Here is a 20,795-nt window from a genome sequence, read left to right as displayed (position 1 = left end):
ATATCTTCGTGGAACTACCAACTATGCACTAAGATACACTGCCGAGAATTTGAGGTTACATAGATATTTTGATGTCGATTAGGCTAGCAGTGTAGTGGATAGAAACAGCACATCAAGATGTTGCTTCTCGCTCAGACCTGCTTCAATTTCTTGGATGAGCAGGAAGCAGAAATCGGTTGCTCTAAGCACCACCGAGGCCGAATATATTGCAGCTAGTATGGCCTGTTGTGACATTGTTTGCTTGAGGAAGCTCTTTAGTGAGTTATTTGAGCACATGGTGCATACCACCGTTATCTATTGCGACAATCAAAGTGGGATTCGCCTTTTAGATAATCATGTGTTCCACAACTGCTCCAAGCATATTGATATCAGGTACCACTTTATCCGAGATATGGTACAATGGAAAGCAATAAGGCTCCAACACATTAGGACTAATGAGCAGGTTTCTGACATCCTCACGAAGCCCTTAGAGAAGGTCAAGTTCCTAACCTTCCGAGAGAGACTTGAGTCATGTAAGGACCCTTACCTGAGGGTCTCGCTTGAGTTGGACATTGAGCTTTGGGAGCTCATGGGGTCCTGGGTACTTCTTGGAGCTATGTACGACCATAGGGTGAGTGGTTCACCTTCCCTTATAGGTTCGTTGTGTACAAGGTGAGTGGTTCACCTTCCCCTCTGATACCCCATGATGATACATATGAGCATAGGGTGAGTGGTTCACCTTCTCCTATGGCTGATGATATATGCATAGGATGAATGGTTCACCTTCTCCTATGGCATATGAGCAAGATGAGTGGTTCACCTTCCCCTGCAAATGCCCCAGCATACATCCTTGTGAAATTTTCACCTATTGCAATAACTGGAAATTATTCTCCTAACTGTAATTTTAATTATACAGTTTATTTGCTATGACAAACAATGAATAAAATCACAACTGCAATTTTCACCATAAAAAATCCTACAAAAAATAAAATGCTAGAAGCTGAGAAATTCTAGCACACATAAAAATTAACACAGTAATTTTTGGACAAATGTCCCCGGAAAAACCCAAATGCGGGAAAACCGGTGCAACAGTATGAGGTTTTATTTTTATGTAGCAGCTAAAATCTGAGTAAAATATCTTGGATGCTCTGCTGGCAATCCAATATGAGAGAAATACTGGCAAAATTATTGTGAGAATTTTCCCTCACCCCACAGCTGATTTATGTCCTCGGAACTACTACCACAGCCACACGTAATCCCCTTCTGCGCAGAGCTTGCACAAATCCTATTGCAGATGCCTCCGGAAACCACTAAAACCCTTAGCTCTGTCATTGTCTAGCTCTGGAACTGACACACTATCTCATTTGACCAAAATCCTGGCCTTCAATCGTTGAATCACTAGTTCTTCCAGCTAGATCGAATTGACTGTGGGTGCCTGTATAATCCTTGCGCAGTGTAAAATTTCCTACTGTATATCAACAGATTATGCAATATACTAAAGCAAAATACTTGATCTGCTTCTACAAACAAGCTTGCGGAAGCTTAATCGATTTTGAGCAAGATCAAATAGAACACATATAACAGAGAATGAGAAAGAAATCACACATGAACACAGAAGAATACTCTAGGGAAAGCCTCGGCTAAAAACCCCGATCTCTGTATTATCATACAAGTGGAAATATGTTTGGATTACACAAAGCTTTAGCTCACAAGCTATCTAGCTCTCAGTACAATCACTCAATGTTGCTCATAGACTGAATAGACACAACATATGTTTTCCTCCAATCCTCCAAGCCTCTTATTTCCTTGCATAGATTCTCCTGGGTCCTCTGGCTGCCACCTGTGTAAATTGACATCTCACACAACTTACCAAACTCAGAAGTAACTGCGCAATCTCCCAAGAATGAATTCCTTTTGCTTGCAAGAGATATCCTCAATTTAATATTCTTGCAACTGATAGTACACTGTCCCATAATCTGATCTCAACTGGGTCTCTGACTGAACTGACATGCATGAGTTATTTATGAGAGAATATTCAGTTATCTGAAGTGCAGCAGTTACATGCATGCATGCATTAACTAACTGAACTCACAATCAGTTCCACAAACTGTTGAAACTAACTTAGTTAACTGAGCTAACTAATTACAACTCAAAGTACAACTCATCATGATCTCCTTAATCAAGGGATAACTTCCTCAATCAAAGGGGAAACTGTTTCATGTCTTCATATTGACTTCATGTTTGATTTTCTACAACTAATTAACTCAAGATGAATTAATTAATTATTTTACAAACAACTGCTAAGATCAATTCGAATTTTAATTCTCAATTTCAGTTCAGGGACTAACTAAAATTGGAATGTATCCCAAAATGCTATTTATGGCAGTGTTATTTTTAACACTTCTATTTTTAGCATTTCATGTTGCTATTTTCAACACTCCCTCTCAACAAGAAAGGGATTATCAGTTACCCCAATCCTGTCTCTATGGAACTCGAACTTGCATTTTGACAATGCCTTAGTCAAAATATCTGCATCCTGTTCCTCAGTCGAAACATACAGCAACAACATGATCCTCTTCACCACACAATCTCTAAGATGATGGTACTGGATATCGATGTGCTTGGACCTGTCATGAAATACTAAATTCTCAAAGAGTTTGATACAACTCTGATTATCGCAATAGATCACAGTTGGATCCATCCTCTGACCAAACAATCCAACTAGAATCTTCCACATCCAAATGGCCTCACATGTTGCCTGACTGGCAGCCAGGTATTCGGCCTCTGCTGAGTTAAGTGCAACTAACCTATGTTTCTTGTTGTACCAAAAAACTGTAATTGAACCAAGGGTGAAGATTCCTCCTAAAGTGCTCTTCCGGTCTGATAGACTCCCTGCCCAATCTGCATCTGTGAAGCCCTGAAGCTTCACTCCCTCTATCCGTCTGTACCACAATCCATACTGAGATGTGCCGCTGAGGTATCTCAACACATATGCTTCGCTGCCTTCCAAAACAACTTGGTAGGCTCAACCATAGCTTGACTCAGCTGGTTCACCGCAAAGCACAAATCTAGTCATGTGTTCACTAGATACATCAATGAACCCACAAGTTGTCGATAAACAGTAGCAGCTACTACCTCACCTGAAGTAGCATCCTCCTTCCTCCAGTTACCAGCTAGAGGAGTTTGCATGGGCTTGCAGTTCTCCATGTGGAATCGTATGAGTATCTCATTGGCATACTTGCCTTGAGACACAAACACTTCCCCATCCTTCTACCACACTTCCATGCCTAGAAAGTAGTGCATAAGACCCATGTCTTTCATCTCGAACTCTCTTGCAAGGTCCTCCTTGCAAGACTTGATCAACTGATCATCACTTGTTAATATCAAATCATCAACATAAAGAACAATGATCAATGGCTTACCTTCTACCATGATGTGGTAAAGTTCACATCTGCTTCACTCTTGGTGAAGCCCAACCCGGTGAAATAATTGTCGATCCTCGTGTACCAAGCAAGGCTTGATCAACTGATCATCACTTGTTAATATCAAATCATCAACATAAAGAACAATGATCAATGGCTTACCTTCTACCATGATGTGGTAAAGTTCACATCTGCTTCACTCTTGGTGAAGCCCAACCCGGTGAAATAATTGTCGATCCTCGTGTACCAAGCACGAGGTGCTTGCTTCAGCCCGTACAAAGCCCTCTTGAGTCGGCACACATGCGACTCACGATTAAAGGTCTCAAAACCTTTCGGCTGCTCAATGTACACCTCTTCCTCAATCTTCCCATTGAGGAACGCAGTCTTCACATCCATCTGATGGATCTTCCAACCCATCTGAATTGATAGTGACAACATCGATCTGATAGATGAGTACCTTGCTACAAGAGCAAAAGTCTCATCGTAGTCGATCCCCTCGACATGTGAGAAACCACGGGCAACAAAACTTGCCTTATGTTTCTCAACATTGCCATCAACTGCTTAATTTACCTTGTAAAGCCATCGGGAACTCACCACTGACTTGTCCTCCGGTCTTGGGACAACATCCCAAACACAATTCCGAACGATGGAGTCGTACTCCTCCACCATTGCATCAACCCAGACTGGTTGTTGCACTGCTTCCTCAAAAGAAGAAGGTTCGGTCTCTACACACTCCCCAACTAGGGCCATGTAACCAGTGTACCGCTCGGGTGACCTCCTCTGTCTATGTTGAGAAGATGGTTGTCCCACATTCTCTCGCGCATGCATCATCAACCTGTCAGCTTCCCTTGAGCGTTTTCAGCATGAGTGGATGTCTCCACTCCCGGATCCTCTGCATGCGACTGCTCCACATCAGTGTAAGGCTCTTCCTCCTTAGGAACTACAAGTTCCTCATCTGCATGCAACTAGAGCTCCCTCTCAAGTGATACTCACATGGCTTTCTACTCGTCGAACTTCAGATCTCTGTGTACCACTGTCCTCTGACTAGTAGGCAAGAACATCCGATAGTTGTGGGGTGTATCAGTGTACCCCACAAGTATTCCCAACTTAGTTGTTGGATCTAGCTTCTTCCGAGCATCTTTGGTCACATGGCAATAAACCGATGATCCAAAGATCCTGAAGTGACTCACATCTGGTCTCTTCCCAGAAAAGGCCTCCATAGGCGTCTTCATTCCCAGTGTACGATGTGGGCTTCTGTTTTACAAGTATATTGTTGTATTGCATGCCTCAGCGCACAAATGAATTGGTAGGCTTTGGTCATGCAACATCGCTCGAGCTGCTCCCACAATCGATCTGTTCTTCCTTTCGGCCACCCCATTCTGCTATGGGTTATGGGGTGCCGTCAACTCCCGTTTAATTCCTTCTACTGCACAGAAGTCCTTAAACTGTTGGGAAACATACTCTCCACCATTGTCGCTTCGCAAGGCCCTTATTTTCTTTCCAAATTCTTTCTCTATCAAGGCTTTGAACTCACAAAACCTTGAGAAGGTTTGATCCTTCTTTTGCATAAAGTAGATCCAACATCTACGAGAAAAATCATCAATAAAAATAACATAGTACCTTTGTTTAGCGGTGGAGGCTGTAGAGAATGGTCCATGTATGAACTCGCTCCAGGATATCTCTAGCTCTACTGTCTCGATCCTGAAAGGAAGATTTCGCATACTTACCCAAGGTACAACCTTTGCATGTATCCATTTGCTCCAATTTTCCCTTGGGAAGTCCGGTAGAAATTTGCTGCATGATCTTCAAGGCCCCATGGTGCAAGTGGCCCAATCTTCTATGCCATAGCTCGCCAACATCTTGGCTCTGCACCAACTCTGCTTTGGAACTCAATGCAGCACAGTCGTCTACCTCCAGCTTATAGAGATTCTTTACTCGAATCCCAATCCTCTTGGTCTGTCCAATGCCGATATGCTTCAAGAATGCCTTTCCTTTGCTAAAGACTACATCATAGCCTTTATCTTCCAGCATAGCGACGAACACAAGATTCTTCTTCATACCCGGCACATACTTTACATCAGTCAAGGTGAGAGGAGCTCCATGCTCCCTCTGAAACACAACCGTACCTTCACTTGGAACACAGTACTTTCCATCATCGCCCATCTCGATCCGCATCTGGAGATCCTTCTCCTCCAAGGTACTGAAAAGATTCTTGTCGCCATTCATGTGGAATGAAGCTCCACTATCCAAGTACCAAACACACCCCACCATTGATGAAACCATAAATGCGATGAGGGTGAAATCCAATTCGAACTGTGAGGCTAGTGCCTCACCATCTGATCCCTACGAGGATCCCTTTTTGGATTTCTTATGTGGACAATTTGTAGCATAATGTCCCACCTCATGACAATGAAAGCATCTCACTTTCGATTTGTCAAACTTCTTCCCACCATGACAAGAACTGGATTTGGAATGGAACGCCTTGCCTTTCCCTTTCCTCACCTTACTCGCTAAGGCTACATTTTCTTCATCATCTTGCTTTGATGAAGATCCATCTCTGGTGCTTCTTCTTATCTCCTCCTGCATCAGATCCAACCAAAGTCGTTCCCAATCTAGCAGTTTCTCTCTTCCATTTACCGAGTCTTGGTAGCTATGCCAGCTCTTAGGAAGACCGAGGAGAGCAAGACTCACCATGTCATCATCGGTTGTCATGATCCCTACACTTCCAAGCTCATCCCTGCAAGTGGTGAGCTTGTTCAGATATGTAGAGATCGTGTCGCCCTTTTCACACTTGATTTTTCGAAGCTTGTCTTTCAGCGCCAGCTTCCTCTGATCGTTGTTGTTCTGATATAGATCCTTCAATGTTTTCCACATTGAAAACGGTGTCTCCTTCCCATGGAGACTCGAGACTATGTGGTCTCGAACTCCCTCCAGAAGGATTCTCCTTGCTCTAGCCACACATTTCTTCCATTCCGCCAATTCTTGGGCATTCGCAGTTGCTGGCTTGGGGACTTCTTGATCAATGAAGTCCTTCAAACCATTGTCCTCTAATATTGCTTCCATGCGATCCTTCCAAGTTATATAATTCAAGCTGCCATCAAGGGCATACTCGAGTCTCAAATCGTTGAACGCCATCGCTGAAATTTGAGATGTGATAAGAATTCGAATTCTATAATCCGGAACTTCGAACTTCTCTATATACTGTTCTTCGCTTTGATCACCTTTGCTCTGATACCATGTAGAGTTTCCCACTGTAGATCAACAGAGTATGCAATATACTAAGGAAAAATACTTGATCTACTTCTACAAACAAACTTGCGCAAGCTTAATCAATTTTGAGCAAGATCAAATAGAACACATATAACAGAGAATGAGAAAGCAATCACAAATGAACACAGAAGAATACTCTGGGGAAGCCTCAACTAAAAACCTCGATCTCTGTATTATCATAAAGTGGAAATATGTCTAGATTACACAAAGCTTTAGCTCACAAGCTATCCAGCTCTCAGTACAATCCCTCAATGTTGCTCATAGACTGAATAGACACAACATATGTCTTCCTCCAATCCTCCAAGCCTCTTATTTCCTTGTGTAGTTTCTCTTGGGTCCTCTGGCTGCCACCTGTGTGAATTGACATCTCACACAACTCACCAAACTCAGAAGTAACTGCGCAATCTCACAAGAATGAATTCCTTCTGCATGCAAGAGATATCCTCAATGGAATATTCCTGCAACTGATAGTACATTGTCCCATCATCTTATCTCAACTGGGTCTCTAACTGAACTGACATGCATGAGTTATTTATGAGAGAATATTCAGTTATCTTAAGTGTAGCAGTTACATGCATGCATGCATTAACTAACTGAACTCACAATCAGTTCCACAAACTGTTGGAACTAATCTAACTGGACTTAACTCAGTTAACTGAGTTAACTAATTACAACTCAAAGAACAACTCACGCTGATCTCCTTAATCAAGGGATAGCTTCCTCAATCAAAGGGGAAACGGTTGCATGTCTTCACATAGACTTCATGTTTGATTTTCTACAACTAATTAACTCAAGATGAATTAATTAATTATTTTACAAACAACTGCCAAAATCAAATTCGAATTTTAAATCTCAATTTCAGTTCAGGGACTAACTAAAATTGGAATGTATCCCGAAATGCTATTTATAGCAATGCTATTTTTAGCACTTCTATATTTAGCATTTCTTGTTGCTATTTTCAACATGCAGACCCTCTGAGAATTTCACCCTCCCTCTCGCTGCCTCTTCCAGAACTAGAAGACTTCCTCTAAAAATGTTGTTGACCCCCTCTGCCACCTGCTACTCACCCTTTGAGTCAATCTTCTCTGTTGAATCTCTGCTACTAAGAAAATCAAGCTACCTGGGCAACTGAGTATTTGCACTGGTGTGTCCTCCATCTACCCATCAACTTCTTTTTATAATCTTTTGTTGGAACACCAACTGCCAAGATTAGAACTTAATCACGGGCCCAAATTTATTCCCTATCAATCCGTGTGAGTTTCTAGATGATTCACACCTTATCTCAATTAATATTGATTAATTAACCATACTCCCTAAGTTTAGACTTCGGAAATATTTTAAAATTGGCTAATAATCTAATTGAGTCATCCTTAGGTGGAATTTCCATAAACGATTTATAGGTTTTGGAGATCTCATGTGTTTTATCCTCTCCACAAAGTTTCGAGACTAGAACACCTTCGATGCTACAAAAAACTAATACTCCCTCTTAGCAAAGAACATGTTCTAGTGCTGCACCACTACTGCTACAAAACCCTGTCTTTGTATCACCCCTCTGTCATTGTTGATGTTTGGCCACTTCCCACCAACCACTGCACAACTCTGATGTTGCATCTGTGCTGCTGCTGACACTGATATATTGTTTCCAACCCTGCATTTGCACTACAACTCCCTCTCAATTATTGTTGTTGCAACTCAGAAGCAGCCAAAATAATTTGTCCTTGCTACTAAAACAGGCTCTCCACCATACCCATTTGTTCTCTGGAATAAACGAACTTAGCTCTCCCTAAAGCCTTCGTGAGTATATCTGCAACTTTCTCTTCTATGGGAACACACTATAGTTGGATCGCTTTGCGTTGCACACAATCTCTGATGAAAAGACACTGAATATATGTATTTTGACCTGTCATGAAATACTGGATTCTCAAAGAGCTTCATGCAACTCTGATTATCAAAGTAGACATTGTCACATCCATCCTCTGCCTGAACACGCTGACCAGGATCTTCCAAAGCCATATAGCTTCGCACATAGTTGTGTTTGCTACCATATACTTTGATTCTGCAGAGCTCAGTACTACTGACTTCTGCTTCCTACTACACCAAGAAACCATCCATGATCCAACACTGAAGCAGTACCCAAAGGTACTTTTCCTGTCCTCTAAACTGCCTGCCCAATCTGAATCTGTCAACCCACATGGTTTGACGTCATCCACTCGAGTATATCACAACACATACTCGACTGTGCAGCACGCATACCTCAAAATATGAATCGTTGTTGCCCAATGTACCTTCTTCGATTCTACCATAAACCAACTGAGGGTATTGACTGCGAAGCAGATATCTAACCTAGTGTTGACCAGATACATGAGAGAATCGATAAGTTGTGTATATAAAGTGAGGTCGACATCCTTGTCATTTGATGCATCTATCTTCTTCCAGTTGGTGATCATGGGCATAGACATGGGTTTACAATCCTGCATTTTGAACCTCTTCAGAATATCTGTAGCGTATCTTCCCTGCCCAAGGAAGATCTCCCTGTCCTTCTGCCACACTTCCAATCATAGGAAATAGTGCATCAACCCCAAATCCTTCATATCAAACTCTGTTGCTAGGCTCCTTTTGCATTCCTCTATGAGCCCTGATGATCCTATCAAGAAGAGATACTAGGATTAGTGGCTCACCCTCTACCATCAAGTAGTAAAGGTTGGGATATGCGTCACTCTTGACGAATCTCATCTGTTGCAAGTAGTTGTCAATCTAACCATGCCCTGCAAGCCTGCTTGAGCCCGTATAGAGCTTTCTTCAGTCTGCACACATGAGTGAGCCTCTCATGAGTCTGGAATCCTTCTGGTTGTTCTATGTACATCTCTTCCTCTATCACCCCGTTCAAGAATGTTGTTTTTACGTCCATCTAGTGAATTTGTCGTCCCCTCTAAGCTATTAGGGCTATAACTAACGGAATAGAGGTGTATCTGGTAACTAGGGCGAAGGTCTCCTCATAATATATCCCTTCTTTCTGTGCATACCCCTTTGCCACGATCTAGCTTTTTACTTTTCCACGTTGCCATCTACAGAATACTTGATCTTGTAGATCAATCTAGAACCTACAACTGACCTGTCCTCAGGCCTTGACACCACCTCCCAAACGTCATTCATCATGATAGAGTTGTATTCTTCTACCATGGCATCTACCCACACCTAATGTTGTGCGGCTTCTTGAAAGTTGGAAGGTTCTACAACCTAAGCTACCAATGCTTGATATCTATCAGGTTGTCTACACTATATCGTGTTCGTCCTAGGAGCTTCAATAAACTCCTTTGCATCTCTCAATGTGTGACAAACCTCCATACTAGTTCAACCACTAATAGTGGGAGGTTCAACCAACTCCTCCTCATCCTGCCTCTATTGCTCTACCTCTTGAGATCTCACTAGAATCCCTGCTCCTGGGGAAATGCTAGTACTAGTTATTGTACTGAATCCCTGTGATTGTCCCACTGGTGGTCCCACTGGCTGCCCATGTTGCTGGACCAATGGAGCTTCAACTGGCTAATTATGATCACTTGCACACATCTCACGAGATCTCTTGAAAGCTCAATCTTCCATGAACTTTACGTCTCGTCTCACTACAATCTTCCTACTGCTAAGAATGTAGATCTTGTATGCCTTGGAGGTTTCGCTATACCCAACGAGAAATCCCTTTTCTGCAGTCTGATCCAATTTGGTGTGCTTTTCATCTGGCACGTGGCAATAAGCAACACTACCAAAAATCCTGAAGTGACTAACTTCTGGTTTCTTCCTTGTGAAGACCCCTTCTGACGTTTTCTTCCCCAATGTTGTATGAGGAGTCATGTTCTGAATATACACTATTGTGTTACATGCCTTTGCCCATAGAAACTTGGGCAAATCATGGTCATATAACATTGCTTTTGCAGCCCCAATTATAGTTATGTTTTTCTGCTCTGCTAGCCCATTCTACTGTGGATTGTAAGGAGTTGTCCATTCTCTTTTGATGCCTTCCTTCGCAAAAAAAACTGAAGTCTTTATCAATATACTCTCCACCATTATTTGAGCGAAGCACCTTGATCTTTTTCCCTGCGCATTCTCTACGAGAGCCTTAAACTCCCTTAACCGATCGAAAACCTTGTCCTTGGTCTTGAGGAAGCAGATCCAAGTTTTCCTGGAATGATCATCAATAAAGGTGACAAAGTATTCGGCACCACTGAGAGCTCTAGTGGACATCAGGCCACAAATATCTAAATGTATAATTCCTAACACGCCATCTGCTCTGCTATCACTTCTTGGGAATGTTTCCTTAGCATACTTCCCAAGCACGCATCCTCTGAACACATCATCGTGTTCCGTGCCAAGTTCTGGAACCCCCGCTACTGTCTCCCTGAGCATCTTGAGTGCTCCATGGTGTAGATGTCCCATTCTTCTATGCAATAGCTCATTTAGTTCCTTCCCACTGCTACTATCACTACCTATTAATGTCATTGGAGAGTCGAGCTGCAACCCGTATAATCTGTTGCTTCGAACTCCAATCTAGCTTACCCTCTTCCAGCTCGAGTGTTTGACGAACACTTTCTTCCCTACAAAGTGGATATCATATCCCTTATCCTATAACTAAGATACTGAAATCAAGTTCATACCCAATCCTGGCACATGTAGTACATCTGTAGCGTTGGTACTTGCTCCTGACTCCCTCTAAAAATTGATGGTACCTCTCCCTACTGGAGTACACTTCGCTTTGTTTCCCATCGTAATCTGGAACTCCATCTACGCCTCCTTGTAGCTAGAGAAATATTTTCTAACCGCTGTCATGTGCATTGATGCTCCACTGTCTATATACTAGATACCTTGTGAAGTTGAGCCGGATAAGCAAGCCAATTCGTCCTCTAACCTGGAAGACAAATCTGAAGCCCCCTGAATGTCAATTTTGTCCATGGTCATACTGAAGAATTTACTAAGAACAATTCAGTGTGCTATTCCTCTTCCACCCGATACTGATTTTGCTCTAGCAACTGTTGCAAAATCCTCTGCGCCCAATCAAGGAATCCGCTCAGTGAAAATCTGAGTCGTTGTTGCTCCCTCTACCTGTTGGAATCACTATTTTGGGAAATTCGAATTTTTCTTCCACCTGCAACTGAAAATCGAATTTATTCCCAGCAATTGGCACTGTCTGGCTACGCACTGCGCAGCCCCTAGAAATCTCGACCAGCTGCTCCCTGTGAACAGTGAAATTTTCTTCTTTCGCCTTTGAGCTTCCCCTTTTGATCAATTATGCTCTAATACCATATGAAAATTCCATCTATTGCAATAACTAGAAATTATTCTCCTAACTGTGATTTTATTTATACAATTTATTTGCTATAGCAAACAATGAATAAAATCACAACTGCAATTTTCACCATAAAAAATTATGCAGAAAATAAAATGTTGGAAGCTGGAAAATTCAAGAACACATATAAAAATTAACACAGTTATTTTTGGACAAATGTCCCTAGAAAAACCCAATGCAGGAAAACCAATGCAGCAGTATGAGGATTTATTTTATTATGCAGTAGCTAAAATCTGAGTACAATAATTTGGATGCTCTGCTGGCAATCCAATCTGAGAGATACTGGCAAAATTATTGTGAGAATTTTTCCTCACTCCGCAGCTGATTTTTGTCACCGGAACTACTTCCACAACCACACGTAATCACTTCTGCGTCAACTTCTGTGCAGAGCTTGCGCAGATCCTGCTACAAATGCCTCCAGAAACCACTAAAACCGTTAGCTATGTCTCTGTCTGGCTCTGGAACTTACTCACTGTCTCGTTCGACCAAAATCCTGGCCTCCGACTGCTGAATCACTAGTTCCTACAGCTAGATCGAACTGATTGTTGTTGTGCCTACGTAATCCTTGCGTAGAACCTCTAGGAATTTCGTACTCCCTCTCACTGCCTCTTCTGAAACTGGAAGACTTCCTACGGAAATGTTGTTGACCCCCTCTGCGACCTGCTACTCACCCTCTTTGTCAATCTTCTATGTTAAATCTTTGCCACTGAGAAAATCGAACTGCCTAGGCAACTAAGTATTTGCACTAGTGTGTCGTCCATCTACCCATCAACTTCCTATAGTCTACAGTGAAAACACCAATTATCAAGATTAGAACTTAATCAAGGGCCCAGAATTAATTATCTATCGATCTGTGTGAGTTTCTAGATGATTGTTAATATTGATTAATTAACCATATTCCCTAAGTTTAAAAATCCGCTAATAATCTAATTGAGTCATCTCTAAGTGGAATTTCCAGAAATGATTTATGGGATTTGGAGATCTCATATGTTTTAGCCTCTCCACAAAGTTTCGAGACTAGAACACCTCTGATGCTACAAAAACTAACAATCCTACCCTTGCAATTTGGAATTCTTGGGAAGTACCTCTCATTTGGCCAATGAGTTGAGAAAAGTGGTTAGGGACCATAGCACTACAGATGGACACATTGTGTACTATCGTACTCCCTATGTCTAGGATGCATGATGTTCAACAACTTGATCACTCAGAATCAAGTCTGGTTGGGGTTCTACCCCTATTTATATGGACTGACTTTTGTCACTGGAGAGTGGTAAGGTGTTGTGACTCACTCTCGATCGATTCTTCTTATTATCTATATCAGTGTTCAGCAGAGTTGAGATGAGATGCAGAGATGGTACATAATGACAAGATGGTATGATGATCGATGGTCAAATATTGGCAAGTGGAATTCTCCCTAGTTGAGAGGGAGTGTTAAAATTGGCAATTAGGGCCAAATTCCATTTTAGGCAGGGCATTTGATGGAGATAATTATTGCATTAAATTCCTCTTCTCAAGAGGACCAAAATCGACCTGAGATTCGCTAAAATCAAACAAGGAGAAATTTATTTTTGAAGTGATGACCACACATGTGCAAATTGTCAAGGTCGGCCACATCATCATGTAGGCTCATGAAGCCCAAGGGACATGTCTTTTGACCCTCATTGACTCATATAAAAAAGAGTCACGTCCAACCTGATTTGGCACCTCGTCCACTCAACACATTCTTCTCTCTCCTCATTCTATTGGTTCGTACAGCTCAAAAAATAGAAGGAATCTCTCACACGTGCAAAGGGACAGGTGGTTGTTTCAGATTGGCCGAATTTCAGACTTATTGCAGGGCATTGACCAACATTGACTTGGGTGTATTTGACCTACTTTGACTGCAAATTTTGTGGGAGATTTTCTGTTTGGGTTGACTGTGATTTCTGGGCTAGTTGACTGCAGCAAGTGCAAAATTTCACCATGTTTGACCGACTATTTGGGGACTGTTTAGAGCTGACTTTGACCAACAAGAGAGACTGAGTTCCTCTCTCTTTTGACCAAGTTGCCTTAGAAGAGTTTGACCAGACTTTGACTATTGTTGACTGGTTAGAGTTAATTTGATTGTTGTTGACTCAAAGCAAGATTGCATATTTGACTGCATTGTTTTGGACAGTGGTATTGATCATCTATTGGCAAGTCAATTTTGACTTTGACTTTACATTATTCTACTCTCTCTCTATTGAACATTTGATATTTACAATAAGAAGAATTGGTCAAGGGTTTTTCCCTCGCATTAGCCAAATATTGGTGTTCTCTTGTCTTGGCTTATCTTCTGCATTTATTGTTTATGTTCTATCTTCAGTTATTGTCAATGTGATTAATGGTTAATGTGATTGCTATTAGAAAATAAGTGGAAATTATCTTTGGGTTGATTTAAGGACATTTAAGTAATTATTGCAAGCATATAACAGACCATTGTTATCTAAAGTTAACAATAACTCCTTGAAGAGTGGTTTTCCCCTTGTGGAATTTTCCAAGGTCATTAAACCAAAATCACTGTGTAATTTTCTGAGTGTGTGCTTGCAATTATTTCTTGTATTAGTTATGTAAAAACAAGAAGTAGAGTAGTTCCATGTTTCAAGTTAAATGCAAACTTAATTTCTATATATCAGTGATATGTCATGATGGGGTTTACACATTAAACCTATCCAAAAACTTGAAACTGGGTTGGGCTACAGGACATAAATTTTCTACATGAGTCAACCTTCATGTGGGAAGGAGTCAGTAGCTCCTTCCAATTCTATCAAGAGACCCAAGAGGTTTGAGCAGACATTGAGGGATGCTTGACAGCATGTGGAGGCTCCTAGGAGCATATTTAGGGAGAGCTAGAATCTTAAAAAAATTCCGAACAATATGGCATTTGATGAGTAGCATCATCAGAGGCAACAAACCACAAGGTTTGGAAGAAAGTCATGGTGAACAATGATGCATGGGACATTGTGTCAAGGCCAAAGGGACAACTATTTCCAAGTGGCTCTTCAGGAAGGACCTTCATCGCCAAGAGGGAGAGTTGATCTTTGTAGCTCGGGAAGGTACTTTTCCACGTGCCTAAGTGTCTACACATGTGGAAATAACCTACTGACCCTTAACCTTAGCAATTACTTTATTTTAAAGTAACTGATTTTATAAAATAGAGTGAGTCTATCTAATGAAATGCATTGGTTACTTGCATTAGCGAATTAAAGGAATCTCAATTGTTGATCTCAAGTGACGTTGAGATCTAATCTCAATCATCAATCACTTTGGAGATTAGGCTTGTGGATTCAATCAGTAACTCAAACTTAGAAAAGGAACGCTAGGCTAAGGAAAAATACACATCTTGAGCATAAGATACAGTAAGAATGAGATCTCAATGATTGAATGGACTTCCATTCAAGTGTGCAAGGTTCGAAGAAGAGTGCAAGGTGCAATAGGTGAAGGATCCAAATCCGCCCAGCCTATCAAAGCACAGATCAAGGGTGGGATCAGCTAGATCTAGTTCAAGGTTTATTGTTGTATGTATTTTTCCTCAGAGGGCCATCATCCCAAGAAGGGAGCACCGGTAAGTTTTGAAGTTATTTGAATGAAGAACTGATTAGAAGTGCAGAAATCTTTGTGAATGTGTGAGATTAATTTGCCTCCGTTGATTATTTTATGTTTAAATCCTAATTGTATTACTATTCAGTAGATTTGCCTCAAATCTTTACAAGGAAATCTGCTAGGTAATAATTATTAAGTTGTTAGGGTTAGAGAAATTATCAATCTCATGTCACAAGATCAAAGCAAATTTTAGAACTCCACCGTGTTTTTCCTCCTTTGTAGATGTGTGTGTTGGTTATGTTGTTGCCGCATTGTCTCCAGGGTTGGTTTGGTGGAGTTTATGAAGGGATGGTGTTTCACAGGCTCTATTTCGTGCCTCTACCTCCTTGTATGATCACCTACACATGGAATGGGCATATTGTGGTGATTTGGTTTATCTCACAGCTTCCCACCGCCATTATATTTGCTTTGGGCGCCTTCATGGAACGAACAAAGTTCATCCTTCAAGTTAAATACTTCAGAAGACTTGGAATATGAAAATATCCATTGAGGATACAAAATATTATTATATATAAAATTATGAAGAATGATGTTAATACAAATGAGAGTGAGAGGCATGCTTATATACTAAGTAGATGCCTCTTCATGGAGAGTCATGTCCCATTAGACATGCCACTTCAGTATTAATTACTACTTAACTAATCGTTATTACAATTATCTAAATTATTTATATTTATATTATTTATATAGATTTATTCGTAACATTGCCTTTCTCCTCAAAAAAGCTTTGTCCTCAAAGCTTGTTGATGCAAAAGGCTTGATCTCTTTTGTGTTTTCAAATATCTTCTCGTCTTGGCACTGTCATCTTCATTGATACCAGTTGATATGATCTTCTAAGTGACAAACAAAATTGTCGCACTGAGAAGGGATCAGACCATCCTAGATTAATCTTCTATGGAGTACTCTGATCACTAAAATTTTGTAACGAATCGTCATCATAGGATTGGATTGAGGTTACATCAATATTCTTTGAAACATCAGTTTGTTGTTTCTGTTCTGAATGGTCCCGATACGTAACATGGTTGAGTTGTCTACTCTCATGATTCGGATGTCGATAGGGAACTTTTTTGGTTTGACTTTCCCTTATTAAGTGTGTGGAAATTTTTTTATTTACTTCAGGTGACGATGTTGTTGAGTTGGTTACAGAACCTTCACTTGGGATGTTTATCATCTGAACTACAACATCTAAGTGTGTCTTTTCTTCAACTGACTTGTCTTCTTCTTGAGTTGTCATATTCACTAGATCGATGTTCGTTTTTTCTTCAACTTGAATTTCTACATTTGAAGATTTCGACGCTTCCTTTTCAACAAGTTGTTGCCCCTTGTTTTCCAACAACTTCTTATCCTTCTTAAGCTTCTTAATTTGCATTAGTAATTTTTCACTATGGTCTCTAAGTCGAGAAACTTCCTCATTCTTGTCAATAGTGATTTTGTCAACTTCCGTTTGCATATTTTGAATCGCTTTTTTACTTTCTTGAAGAATTACTTTTGAGATTTTTTATATGTCTTCTGGCGTCCTTGAATCTGCCTTCAAAGTAACATCTTGTAAGGTTATTTTTTTGTTTTTGTGGGAAAATGTCAAAACTTCTTTTTTGTATTTAGAATAAAGGAACCAAGGGTTTCCATCTAGGGTGAACCCATTTGAAGATTTCGACGCTTCCATTTCAACAAGTTGTTGCCCCTTGTTTTCCAACAACTTCTTATCCTTCTTAAGCTTCTTAATTTGCATTAGTAATTTTTCACTATGGTCTCTAAGTCGAGAAACTTCCTCATTCTTGTCAATGGTGATTTTGTCAACTTTCGTTTGCATATTTTGTATCGCTTTTTTACTTTCTTGAAGAATTACTTTTGAGATTTTTTGCATGTCTTCTGGCGTCATTGAATCTGCCTTCAAAGTAACATCTTGTAGCGTTATTTTTTTCTTTTTGTGGGAAAATGTCAAAACTTCTTTTTTGTATTTAGAATAAAGGAACCAAGGGTTTCCATCTAGGGTGAACCCAAAATAATGTCACTATCGTTAAAGAATAAGGTTTTCACAGTGAATTGCAAGGTAAAAGTATAATCTCCAATACTTAGGTGTAAATTGCTTATGTCGTATTGTTTGTCACCTATGTCAACAAAATTTGTTTCAACTATATTTGATTCAAGAATCACTAATTGGTTAGCACATTTAGGACTAACATAATTACTTCTTTCAGTAGAACTGATAGAGATTATGATATCTCTTCTTGCCAGTGATCCTTTGATTTTAAATAATGTACCAACACATTTACTAAAGGTTTTAGGAAACCTTTCATTACTAGTCTCCATTTTACTTTCTCGGGACAAGCCCCAAGTATAATGGTAACCTCTTTAAACTTATAATAACCTAAATTTAATATGAATTGTTATTTTTTCTCCAAGTCTCACGTTTTATTCCAGCTATAATGACTTGAATAATGGAACAATCTCCTCTTTTTGGTTTTATATTTTTCTATCATTTAAAAAAGGTACTTTTTTAATAACAATCTTTTTTTGTCAATATAAGTATATAGGGTGCCACTTTTAAAGTATACTTTATACCTTTTAATTTTCACTTTAAAAGTATACTTTATATCTTTAATTTTATTTTAATATCCTTGTAATTCCTATACTATTTTCATCTATAATATTTTTTAATGCTGGAATTATCAAGTTCGCTTAGTTGTTTTATGAAACGATGCTGCAGTTCTCCCAGTGTTAAATCACAGTTTTCAAACCCTTTATGAAACAATGGCTACGATTCTCCAGTCGTTGTTAACTCTCAGTTTTCAAAATCCTTCACTCTAACCCTTCTGTAGTACGATATCTTTAATTTTTATTGTAATTCTGGAAGTAGCTCCCGAATTTGTACAATACGTTAATAATATTATGGTGGAACAAGTTGGCCGACCCACGATTAACGCTCGACGACGGTAGACAGAAAGATCGCTGCAGCAATGAGAGGCTAACAACGCTGGTGAGAAGCATGGCGGTGTTGGTTTGTTTGCAGAATCACGGTTTTGTCGTTGCTCTAATATTGTAATGAACCGGTCCATGGAGCAGATAGGTAGGCGGTAATCTAGTAGTCGGCAAGTGTTGTTGGGCCAGGATGTCTGGTTGTGGTTGCTCGCGGTTGGCTGCATGATGGATTCCAACAATTGGCTACGAGAGTCTGTTGGTTGATCGATGCCACTGGTTGCTGTCGAACAGCGCCGTTGGTTGCAGGTAGGTCGATACGTACCGTTGGTTGCAGGTAGGTCGATAGGTGCCGTTGGTTGCAGGTAGGTAATTAGATCAGTGTCGGTGATTGCAAGTAGGTAAGTCATTCTTCCTTACTTTCTTTTTTTCTTTCTTTTTTGTTTTTTTATTTTTTTAATTAATTAATTAATTATATATATATAAATGATTTTATTTTTTATTTTTATATATTGTTTGTTATATAGTTTTTTTTAACCTTTTTTTCTATATAATTTTTTTTAATACTATTTTTTTAATTATTATTATTTTTTTTAATGGTCAAAGGCCTAGCAATGACACCTGCAAAATGGAGAAGCTCCGAACTATGTAGCGAAATGCTTCAACAACAACAAGGTTGACGAATTTTACGACCAAATACCGGATCAGACTAACTTTATGCAATGGTTGCGGCCAGAGGATCGAACTACTTTGATACCAAATTGAACGAACAAAGTTCATCCTTCAAGTTAAAGACTCCAGAAGACTTGGAATATGAAAATATCCATTGAGGATACAAATATTATTATATATAAAATTATGAAGAATGATGATGATACAAATGAGAGTGAGAGGCCTGCTTATATATTAGGCAGGTGCCTCTTCATGGAGAGTCATGCCTCTTCAGTATTAATTACTACTTAACTAATCATTATTACAATTATCCTCATTATTTATATTTATATTATTTATATATATTTACTCATAACAATTCACTGATTCTCCAAGGATTCAAGGGGGTTTCTGTTGGGCTCTGCAGCCCTTTCTTTTTCTCTTGCCGCCACAGGGGTTATCTTTGCAGGGCTCTCTAGTTCGTGGGTCACACTTGTCGCCATTGGGGTCGTGGTCTTCATCGGTTTTTGTTGCGCTGTCCACCTGTGACAAGTTGAGGGGATGGGGTTTTCTAACCCCTTTTTGTTCTTTATCACACCTCTTCCTTCACAGCCTCTGCACAGGCGCCTTTTGGCTTTGTGGCTTGCTTCATGAGGTTATTACAGCCTCTTGGTGTGGGTTTCAGGCCCTGTTTTTGTTTCTTTGCATTCACGCAACTTATTGGCTCACTTGGATATTTTCTTTTCTTTTTCGATCCCTTCTGGGTCCCGGGAGACCTGCACACCTTATGTTTTGTCCTTGTTTTTTGGCAGCCTATGGCCTGCGTGCCTTGGTTTATTATTGCATAGGGCAAGGGTTTTTGATATTAGGGTTTTATTCTCTGCTCTCCAGTCACAAATGCTTTGTATCAGACAATGATGTTTTTTGTGGCTTTTCAGCATACACACTTGTTGTATTTACAAAATGTAATTTTTATTTGTATTAATAAATGTTACGGGTCTTTTTCTGTGGAAAAAAAAATCAAAGCAAATTTTGGTCCACCTAGTAAGATACTAAAAATTCCCTTAAACCTGACATTTCTAATCAGCGTGGAACTGGAACATAGAGACCTGAGGAAGATGGTTGTTGTCAAGGACTGCTTGCTTATGTTGAATTTACTTTGGAACATGGTTTTGCATTATCTAAAATGTTGTAGCATGCCCCTTGTGTCCCATTATAATAGCCTGCCATTTATATAATTGATCCTCATGAATGTGCACTTTGTTTTTGTCATGAATGCAATTCAAAGTAGTTTGTGCCCGTATTTATGAACCCTGGCCCCATATAACAGCTATTCTCGTGTAGATTTTCAATTTGCAGAATGATAACAAGAGCATGGGGCTAGGGGTTTCACATGTGTGTGCACTTTGTTATTGTTATGGCATCCAAGTAAATGCGGTTTGTATCCACAATTATGAACTGTATCGCAATGTGTATAATACTTATACTGATTGAAGTTTTCAATTTACAGAATGATAACCAAACGTACCAAGATGGAACAAATCATTTATCATATTCAAGTAAAGTTGTCTCATTTAAGCCGTTTCGTTTATCTTGAATGA

At 39.9% G+C, this 20,795-nt stretch overlaps 1 protein-coding gene across 3 annotated transcripts in view; it reads right to left on the bottom strand.

Moving 5' to 3' along the window:
* Positions 1-20,795, bottom strand: part of LOC149219119 (uncharacterized) — a 289,169-nt gene that overhangs the window by 235,339 nt on the left and 33,035 nt on the right. The window lies entirely within an intron of this gene.

This window comes from Pinus tabuliformis, chromosome Q (genome assembly GCF_031772625.1).
Source record: "Pinus tabuliformis cultivar Carrire ecotype Pingquan chromosome Q, CPIR1, whole genome shotgun sequence".
Lineage (NCBI taxonomy): Eukaryota > Viridiplantae > Streptophyta > Pinopsida > Pinales > Pinaceae > Pinus > Pinus tabuliformis.
Note: the sequence above shows the minus strand (reverse complement) of the source record. Positions and strands in the feature narration are given on the sequence as shown.